This window comes from Chelonia mydas, chromosome 2, assembly GCF_015237465.2.
Source record: "Chelonia mydas isolate rCheMyd1 chromosome 2, rCheMyd1.pri.v2, whole genome shotgun sequence".
NCBI classification, from domain to species: Eukaryota; Metazoa; Chordata; order Testudines; family Cheloniidae; genus Chelonia; species Chelonia mydas.
The window spans coordinates 111971780-111980979 of NC_057850.1; positions in this window are offsets into that span (position 1 = coordinate 111971780).

Below are 9200 nucleotides of genomic sequence, written 5' to 3' on the forward strand. Positions count from 1 at the left end.
AGATTTTCGATAGGATAGCTGTAACCGTGGCAGGTTCCCTCTCACTTTCTGATCTAAATCTCCCATTTGAAATAGGAATAATGATTTGTATTCTTGCTGTAACATTTCTCTTCTTCTGCTTTCCTTCCATATGGTTCTTTTGTAACTATACTTCAAGGTTAATGGTCTTTGCCCAAGAAGTTTGTTAGGTATTCATTTTGTCTTCTGCCTACAAATCTCTGAGCTGGTGAGCTACTAAAGCATTGTGAGATATATTGTGATATTCTAATAATGGCATTAAATATGGATCCCTTTAATTTCCCAAAGCTGTTATTTATCAGATTCTTTGCCATTTGAAATTAATTTTTTGCCTGTCCACAGCAAAGACTTGATGTGCTATGCCTAAACTGATACATCAAGGAGAATTTCTGACATGAACCACTTATGAATTGTAGGCCATTACCTGTTCGTAACTCATCTGGAAACCCATGGGAAGCAAACTGTGATTTACATTGTGTTAATACATTGGTACTCAATGTGTTGTGCAACACCTTATTAAAACAAAACCCAAACCCAAACCAACCAACGAACAAAAACACGATGTCATCTTTCCTGTTTAACTCAAATAGGTCTATGCCAATCTTATACCAAGGGTGATCAGGTGTTTCAGACTTTCTTTTGCATTTTGTTTTCTAATCAGTGGTGCCCAAGCTGGGAGGGGGGGGTCATGTCCCCCGCAGGATCTTCTGCCATAATAAAAGAGCGGGATAAAAATAGAGTGGGTATTGTGGGGCAATATGGGAGCGGAATTAAAAAAATAGTCACCCTGTGCCGCAAACAACATGAACGCCCCGAGCAGCAGCTGCTGCTTTCTCGGCCGCCCAGTTCTGAAGGAAGCACCGCAGCTAGCAGCCGCTCAGAAGAAAGGGTTGCAATGGAGTGGCGGGGGACGAGGGACGACAAATTCTGTGAATTGGAAGGGGGGCACAAGAGGAAAAGTTTGCATGCCACTGTTCTATATCACACTTGGCTACATTGTCTTTGGTGGCAGCCCTCATCTTGGGCTTTGTTCTTACGCCTCTCAGGTGGAAACTGAACTATGCTTACCATTTCTGCTGCTATCAACAGGGTAGTGTGCCCATTGTACTAATCCCATCATACTCAGTAATTTCATCTCTGTAATCCCAATAAATATTTATATTTGGAGCTGCCTAGTCCTTTTCTGTTACTCTCTGTCTAGAATCACTCTTTCAAGCTTTGGCAGGGTTGGGTCCACGTTGTGCTTCTTGCTTGAGCTTGTCCAATTTTGTTTCAAAAGTGAATAGTACATGAGTCATATTTACTTCAAACTCCTCTTCTTGAAGTTCCTTGCTTTCATTATTTATAGGTGCTTTTGAAAGCATGCCTACTATAAGGAGTTCCCTACTGACTATATTTAAAACTTAACAAGAACTTTTGAAATTCCATGATCATTTTCAGAATGTAGGTGGTACTTTACATAATGGTATCTTTAAAATGGCTTCCAGTGGCTTATGAGTTCTTTCTACCTTGACTGATTTCTGTCCATAAATATATTAATGAAATCATTTACAACCAATGCAATAGCCAACATTTCTTTTGAAAACTGAGCATAGTTCTGTTGTGTTTTAAATTTAATCAATGCTTAGAAAGGATATGCTACTGAGCAGTTATCTTACCAAAGGACAGCCTCCAAGCTAGGTGAGCTTTTATCAACTGACACCTTAAGTTCTTGGTTAATCTAAAAATATTTCAGTGTAGGTGTTTCTGTGACATCTTTCCTTAATTCCCAGAAGCTTTTATCTTGGCAGTTATCCTACGGCCATTCTATATTGTCCTCAAGCAGCATTCTGAATGGAGCACTTAACTGCAATCTGTTAGGGGATGAATTTGTTTAGATATGCTAGCATGCCAGTGAATGTATGTAGGGCCTTCTTGTTTTGGCATTTTCCCATTTATACAGTTTTATCCACCTTTCTGAGGGCCAGTCAAACTCCTTTTTCACTGAGCATATGTCCTATAGGATCAGTCTAATTCAGCCTGGTCTGGGTTTTCTTCCTGTTAAACTTTGAATTCTTTGTTTGATGCTTTTCAGAATATTACACAAGCTCTTCCTGTAATACGATGGCCATTTGTTGTCTCAAATCGAAGAATCACCCAAAATCACTTTTACCTTATCTAAATGCTCAAAGATCTGGGACATGGTGTTTTGGTACTTAGACTGTAAATTATCTGGTGCAGGGATCATCTCTTTGTTGTATGTTTGCACAGTGCCTGGCACAATGGGGCCCTGGCCTTTAAGCACTGCCACCGTACAAATAATAATAATAATAATAATAATTAATAATAAATATAATTAATAATAACCAATTGGTCCATCTCTAGTAGTGATGAGGCAGTTCCAATAGGAAGTTGTTTAACCATACAGCATATCTGCTAATGGGGCGGGGGAGGTGAGGTTTGAAGATGCAGAGATTTGCTTTTCTATATCAGATTAATTCAGATAAAACCTTTGGTTTGTATCCACAATTGAAAATACTCTGGCATGTTTAAGGTCAGACATGGTTTCCTTGAATGCTCTCTGCCAGGTTTCCTTCCATACTGAGGGATTTAGTCAGTTTAATTGTTTTATTTTTTTGCCAAAGATGTAGTTTGCTTCTGACACCAGGTAAAGGTCTGACGCACAGGAGTGAGGACAAGAGACTAATCTTTATTTCTTGGTCCAAGTCTCCTGACACGGGTCAGGGTTTAGAGATTATATTCCATCACATGGCAGGGGTCAGTAGCCAATGAATGCAGTGCCTAATGCTATCAGAGGGCGCGATTCAGTTCAAGTTACAGCCCTCTCTGTATCACATCACTAACCAGGTTGTCCAAAGGTCTTGTCATGGAGCTCCAGCAAAAAGACGGAAGTGAGGACCTCATCTTAGTAGTGTAAATGAACAAGCAGAACCACTATTATGCCCACGCCCTTCAAAATGTTAAGGGCTAAAGTAGGGAGTTAGGGTATAGCTCTTGGTAGGGTAAGGTGAGAAGACAGAGCAGGATCACGCGGAGGCATTGTGCTTGAGGCTAGAGGTGCCGTATGGCCCCAATTCATCACAGCACTTAAGCAAGTGCTTAACTCTCGTTGACTTCCCTAGATGCTAAATGTGTCCTTAGGTGCTGGGCTGAATGAATGTGGGGCTCTGGGACCCCCCGAGATGGGAGTGGGAGAATCCCAGAGCCTGGGCTCTGATCTGAGCCCGAACATCTACACTGCAATTTTATAGCTCCACAGCCTGAAACCCGCAAGCCTGAGTCAGCTGACATAGGCCAGGAGTGGGTGTTTTACTGCAGTGCAGATATACCCAATAATACAAATAATAACAGTAAATGCTTTACTGAATTAGGGCCTATGTGAGTAGTCCCACCCAGAGAGGAGCACGTGCTTAAAGCTAAACATGTGGCTTTCTGGACTGGGCCCTATCAGGAGCCAACTCTGCTGGAAGGTGGAGCAGGGCCATAGACCACATTCTCCCCGTCCCCTGTGAGGAGGCAAGCACTCCAAAGGGCATAAGCCTGGTGCAGTTTTTACACTGAAGGGCTGAGCGGGGGATAAAGACATAAAGAAAACCCCTGGTGCCTTGTGCGCCTGTAAACTCTTTTGAAGGGGAATAAAAAATTTGAATCAGTCCTATGTTATAAAGGGCACAAGAAATGCATATTTGCTTCAAAGGTCTCCTCCTTCTCTGTACAGTACAGTGAGGCTGAGTGTTATTACTAAGCAAGCAACAAAACAAACGCTGGTAAAAATACACATTTTAGGAAGGATGATCCAATGGTTAAGGCACTAGTCTGGGACTTGTGAGCCCTGAGTTCAATTTGTTCCTCTGCCACCGACTTCCTGTGTGCAAAAGTCATGTAGGCCCAGATCTTCAAAGATATTAAGGTGCCTGACTCCCATTTATTTCAATGGGACTTACACATCTAAATACTTTTGAGAATTTGGGTGCTAGGCTCTCTGTGCCTCAGTTTCCCAGATGGATAATGGGGATAATAGCACTGCCCGACCTCACAGGGGAGTTGGGACAACAAATATATTAAGACTGTGAGAAACTCAGATATTCTGAGTATGGCGCCATATCAATCGGTACCTCAAATAGATTATCCAAGAGGTGTATGCACTTTGTTACCTCATTCTTTATTTTCCTCTAAAAAACAGAGAAAGCAAACCATTGTTTAAAAAGCTGTGGCACCATTTAATCCCTGGTGTAATGCCACTAAAGCCCATGGAGTTACATCAGGGTGAATTTGGCCCAATATTCCTTAACATGTTTGTTAATAATGTCTGTCAGGCTGCCTATATTTTAGGGAGTTTATTAGTGAGAAAATTAAACGTAAAGCAGCATTTCTATAAAGCCATGCCGTTCAGGTGAGAAGAATATATAAAAGAGGCTGTAAAGACCAGTAAAATCAATATTGTAGGGGTTATGTAATGTTTGTTAATATTCTGTTGCTGGGAAAAGTTGATTGTCCTTTGAAAATTGGATAGCTTCTTTCAGTTGGCTTATCAGTTTAACTAAACCCAATTGGTTTTTGGATGATAAGGCTAAAATTCACCAGTGGAACTGCATGTTGTTTTTATATTATCATCCTATAAGAGCATTCTAACTTTCAACTTCTTGGACTTGAGCCTGATCTAATTGAAATCAATGGTAATTTTACCATTGGCTGCAATGGGAACAACCTCCAACCCAGTCAATCCAATCCTACGTGATGCTGAGGCCCCCCAACGTGCTTATACTATCAGTTCCTATTGACATGAATGTGAAACTGAGGGAGTTCAGTACCTTGCAGGCTTGGGATCCTATTCCTATACAGGAGTTCATTGTATTAAAAACAATTTTAGTCATTCATGTCCTTTTCTCACGGAAATGCTGCAGTTCAATTATAATTGCAAAATGGGATTTAAAAGGTGGGTCATGTCACAATATCAATATTTATTCTATTCTATTATTACTATTAATTTGAATTGTGGTAGCACCTAGGAGCCGTAGTCATAAACCAGGATCACTAGGTGCTGTACAGAAAAGGGTAAGCATTGGCACTTTGCAAAATCTCCTTTAAGAACTTCCATCCCCCTCAGAGACAACAGATTTTAGAACAGTGGGCCCTGCTTACACGTTTTTGGTGAAACGGAAGAGACCAATATGCTGGTCTTTTACTGCCTCAATATCCCTAGGAATTTCTAATGAGATGGAGTCAACGCTGGTGTTTAAAAGTAAAATATGGTTATGGCTCTAAAATGCAGACTACATTTAACAGCCTTATATTGATTTTTTTCTTGTAATTTTATTTCCATGAACATTTCTGTTTTCTTAATTAGTAGCCTTTTAAAGAGAGATTTAACATTATCATTGTCAGAGGATTTAACTTGTAAAACAGCTGTATGGAGAGAGAGAGTGTGTGTGAGAGAGAGCATCAGTAAAATACTTCCTGTCTATACTATGCGGGGAAGCATATACACACGCATAACTGACCCTGCCATCGTAATTAAGATAAAATAGCAATGGCTAAGCTGGTGACAAAACTCAACAATTTCCAATTGCACAGTCACCCTGTAACGGGAAAAACTGTTTACCCCGTGTTCCTTATTAAACTGAAGTATTTTATTTAATGAGCATGACTCATACAAGGTGTTTCCATAAATCATCAGCTGGTTTACAAACTCAATAACTAGGCTTCCTGCTATAACTAGGCTGTGCACACCTTAAATTATTAACATGCCAGGGCCTTGAGGCAGATCTTTGATTATGATGATGATGATGATGATGATATAAACACTGTGAAGACAAGGTGCTCTCTCAGCAAAAGATTATTGACTCTAATTACCATTTACCACAGGAAAAAGAAAAGACAAGACAATAAAATATGAGGGAGAATTTAAATCTAAGATTTAATTTTATGAGGCATTTTAAACCCCCAAACTTTTTGTTGTCGCTGCTGTCTGCTGCTGCTTCTGCTTGATAGTCTCTAGTTGGCTAAGCTTGAAAGGATGACAGTTGTTAAGAAGAAAAAATAAAACAAAAAAATAAAACACGAGAGAATGTTCAGTTGATGTTATGTACATTCTTTGAAATGGATGGAAAAAGGCCAGAGGGAACAGAAAATGATAATACATTGGAAAGAATCCCAGCCTTAATTGTTTTCATGTATGTAATGTAATAAAAAGGTTAAAGCACTAATATGCCTGACTACAGTCATTTGGTTTGTAAACCAGAGCTGCAGGTCAGCCTTTAAAAAAGGAATAGTATACTCTTATTATATGCTTCAATTTTACTGCACCCTCATTATAAGGATGCTGGAAGTAATGGTGGAGGAGTTAAAATACAATTACAAAGAAGCTGTATTTTTTAATTCCATTCAGGTAAAATAGTGAATGCAGTCCAAAGTACAATGCACATCTTAATTGCATGAGTGTAAGCTTCACTAAAGAGGAAGTACAGACTAAAGTCAGTGTAGTCACATCCCCTTGGATGAAAAGAAAACTTGGCATTTCACTCCAATAGGAAATGGCTTTCATTTTAAAGGCATATTTGAAGTGTTGCTATTTGTTCAACCTAATTGTTAAAGAGGTTCTGTTTCAGTGAAGCTGTGTTGTTGTTTGTTATAAATAGCAATACCTTAGATTTTTAATAGTGCTTGTTATCCCGAAGGATTCCAAAATACTTTACAGACTGTATAAATAGGGCTCGTTTCAGTTGGTGCTGAAATGCAGCCACTTCTTGGGTGGAATGTGATTCTCATCCTGAATCATTATGCGATGGCCATCATCTTGGCTGACACTTCAGGGCCTAAACCAGAGCTAAAAATATGAGTTATTACAGCTTCAGCTAGAGCTTTATAGGTGAGGACTGTAACTGCTCATATCCTCTGTAGATTGGCACAGAGGGGGACTTGTCACACACAACTCACCAGGGGGTTACAATTACACTATGAGCCAAATTTTCAGTGGGATTGTGCCTCCATTTGTGTGAAAAGTTTGTTTGTGTTTGTGTGGTTGAAACTCTATGGTAACATTGCATGGGTGTAGATTTTTGCATTGATAAGTACACACTCACTCACACGCATGCATATGCATACACTCCAACACATAAACATGCTCTTTTTTTTACATTACATGTATGTCACTGTGGATGGAAATGATGGAAATTAGATGTGTACATATTATTTGCTATTTATTTGCACATGCAAATGGGTTTTACGCAGACATGTCCATTCTATACGTTGCACAAATAAGAGGTAGTGAGCAAAAATTGCATGCGTGCAAATCAAGACCACCTTTTGAGTAGCTTGCCCCAAATAGTTGGGTCCTTCATTTTATGCTTCTTCTAAAAATTGACATCTCCATCAGCACTATTGGATCGCAGCTGGAGCATTGGTTCAATATTGACTCAGAGGGATGTGCAACACAGAGTGAGTCACTTTTTGCAGCATTTAGACTTTCCTCTGAGATCCTTTATCCAAGTACTGATTAGTTCCAGCTCTGCTTAGCATGTGATGTATGGTGCAATCAAAGCCAAAGTTCAGATGCTACAGACACGTGATGGGTGTTTTAGTGTGGAGAGCTTTTAAGTACTAGTTTTGCTTCTACTTTCTTTTAAACAGAGATGTTGCTTTGAAAAATACAGATGCATTTTGTCTGGAGGGTTCTCTCTCTCCCTGTTGCATGTGATAGAAAAGATAAGTGTATGATGCATGATATCTTGAGACAATAGGTCTTTAGGTTTTTGCCTGTCATTTGGATGTTAGCATTTTATATTCATACCTATACTGAGAAAAATGAGTTTAATATAATGTTTTTACACTCTGTGAGGCTTATTGTCCCAACAATACATGGGAGATTTACATGAGTAACTCTCGTTAATATTATTGGGATTTATGAAAGCCTATACACCACACATCAGTGGGAGAATATCTCAATATGTGTGTGATATATGTGTGATATAAAAATGTGTGTTTGTGAGTGTGTGAGAACTGAGCGCAAAAGCAGGAGCATACAATAATGCAAAGAATTATATTAATGCTACCATCGAGGATTTAATCACACAAAAGTCAGAAAATTCTGAGTTCCCATAGCAACCTTAACTCTGTTGACTTTTGTGTATGTGTTGCCATATGGTCTGTTTTTACATGATCACAGAATATATATACAGTTATACACAATACGTACATCTCCAGTTGTAGAAACAAATGCAGTTGTCTTGCATTGTGTCATGATTATATTATGGGCTTGAAACATCACTCCAGTTATACCCTTACTACACTGATTTCAGTGGAGTTGCACTAGCATAAACCTGGAACAAGGCAGCAGTGAATCAGGCCCTATATTTGCACTATATTATGTTGTATGATTTACCACATCACACATGATCTGATCTGATATGATTTGTGACAAGAGGGTTCACAAAGATAGCTACAAAATCCCGCCTTTAAAATCTGACCCTGTTGTGGCACCATCAGCTTGCTGCTTTATAAACTGTCATGCGTTTTTTTATGTTTTTCTTTCAAAGCTTTTGGGACTATTTTGATTCCATCTCTTTTTTGAAGGCCATGATTAGTGCATCTTGGCTTTTTTTTCTCATGCCTTTGGCAGAGCATCATTTAGTTTAGTTATTCCTTCCCCATGCGATCCTTTTCCATGTATTCTTATACTGTGCAAACATAGAATCATAGGACTGGAAGGGACCTCAAGAGGTCATTTAGTCCAGTCCCCTGCACTCATGGCAGGACTAAGTATTATCTAGACCATCCCTGACAGGTGTTTGTCTAACTTGCCCTCATTGTCTAACATGAACCTGCCCTCGCTGTATACATATGAGAATATTTTACCGCTGGGGGCTAATAACTAAACATGTAACAATGGATATTCAAAATAATTTACAAAACAGAAACAACATATAATAGCAATTGTACAAAAATACTCTCTTCATCTCTCTGTACTGGCAGAGAGCAACTTGAATTGTATTAATTCTCCTGCAGATTGCAAAAGTGCGAGATTTCTGCAGCCCAGGAATGACATTCTGGCTCCTTTGACCTTAGTGTAGCCTGGACTTCAACCCACGATTTACAAGCTGGTGAAATGCAGGATTCTTTGGTACAATCCTCATGTAAAGCTTGCCCCTTGCTTTCACCAGTGTACAAATCACAGTGTCCTGAAG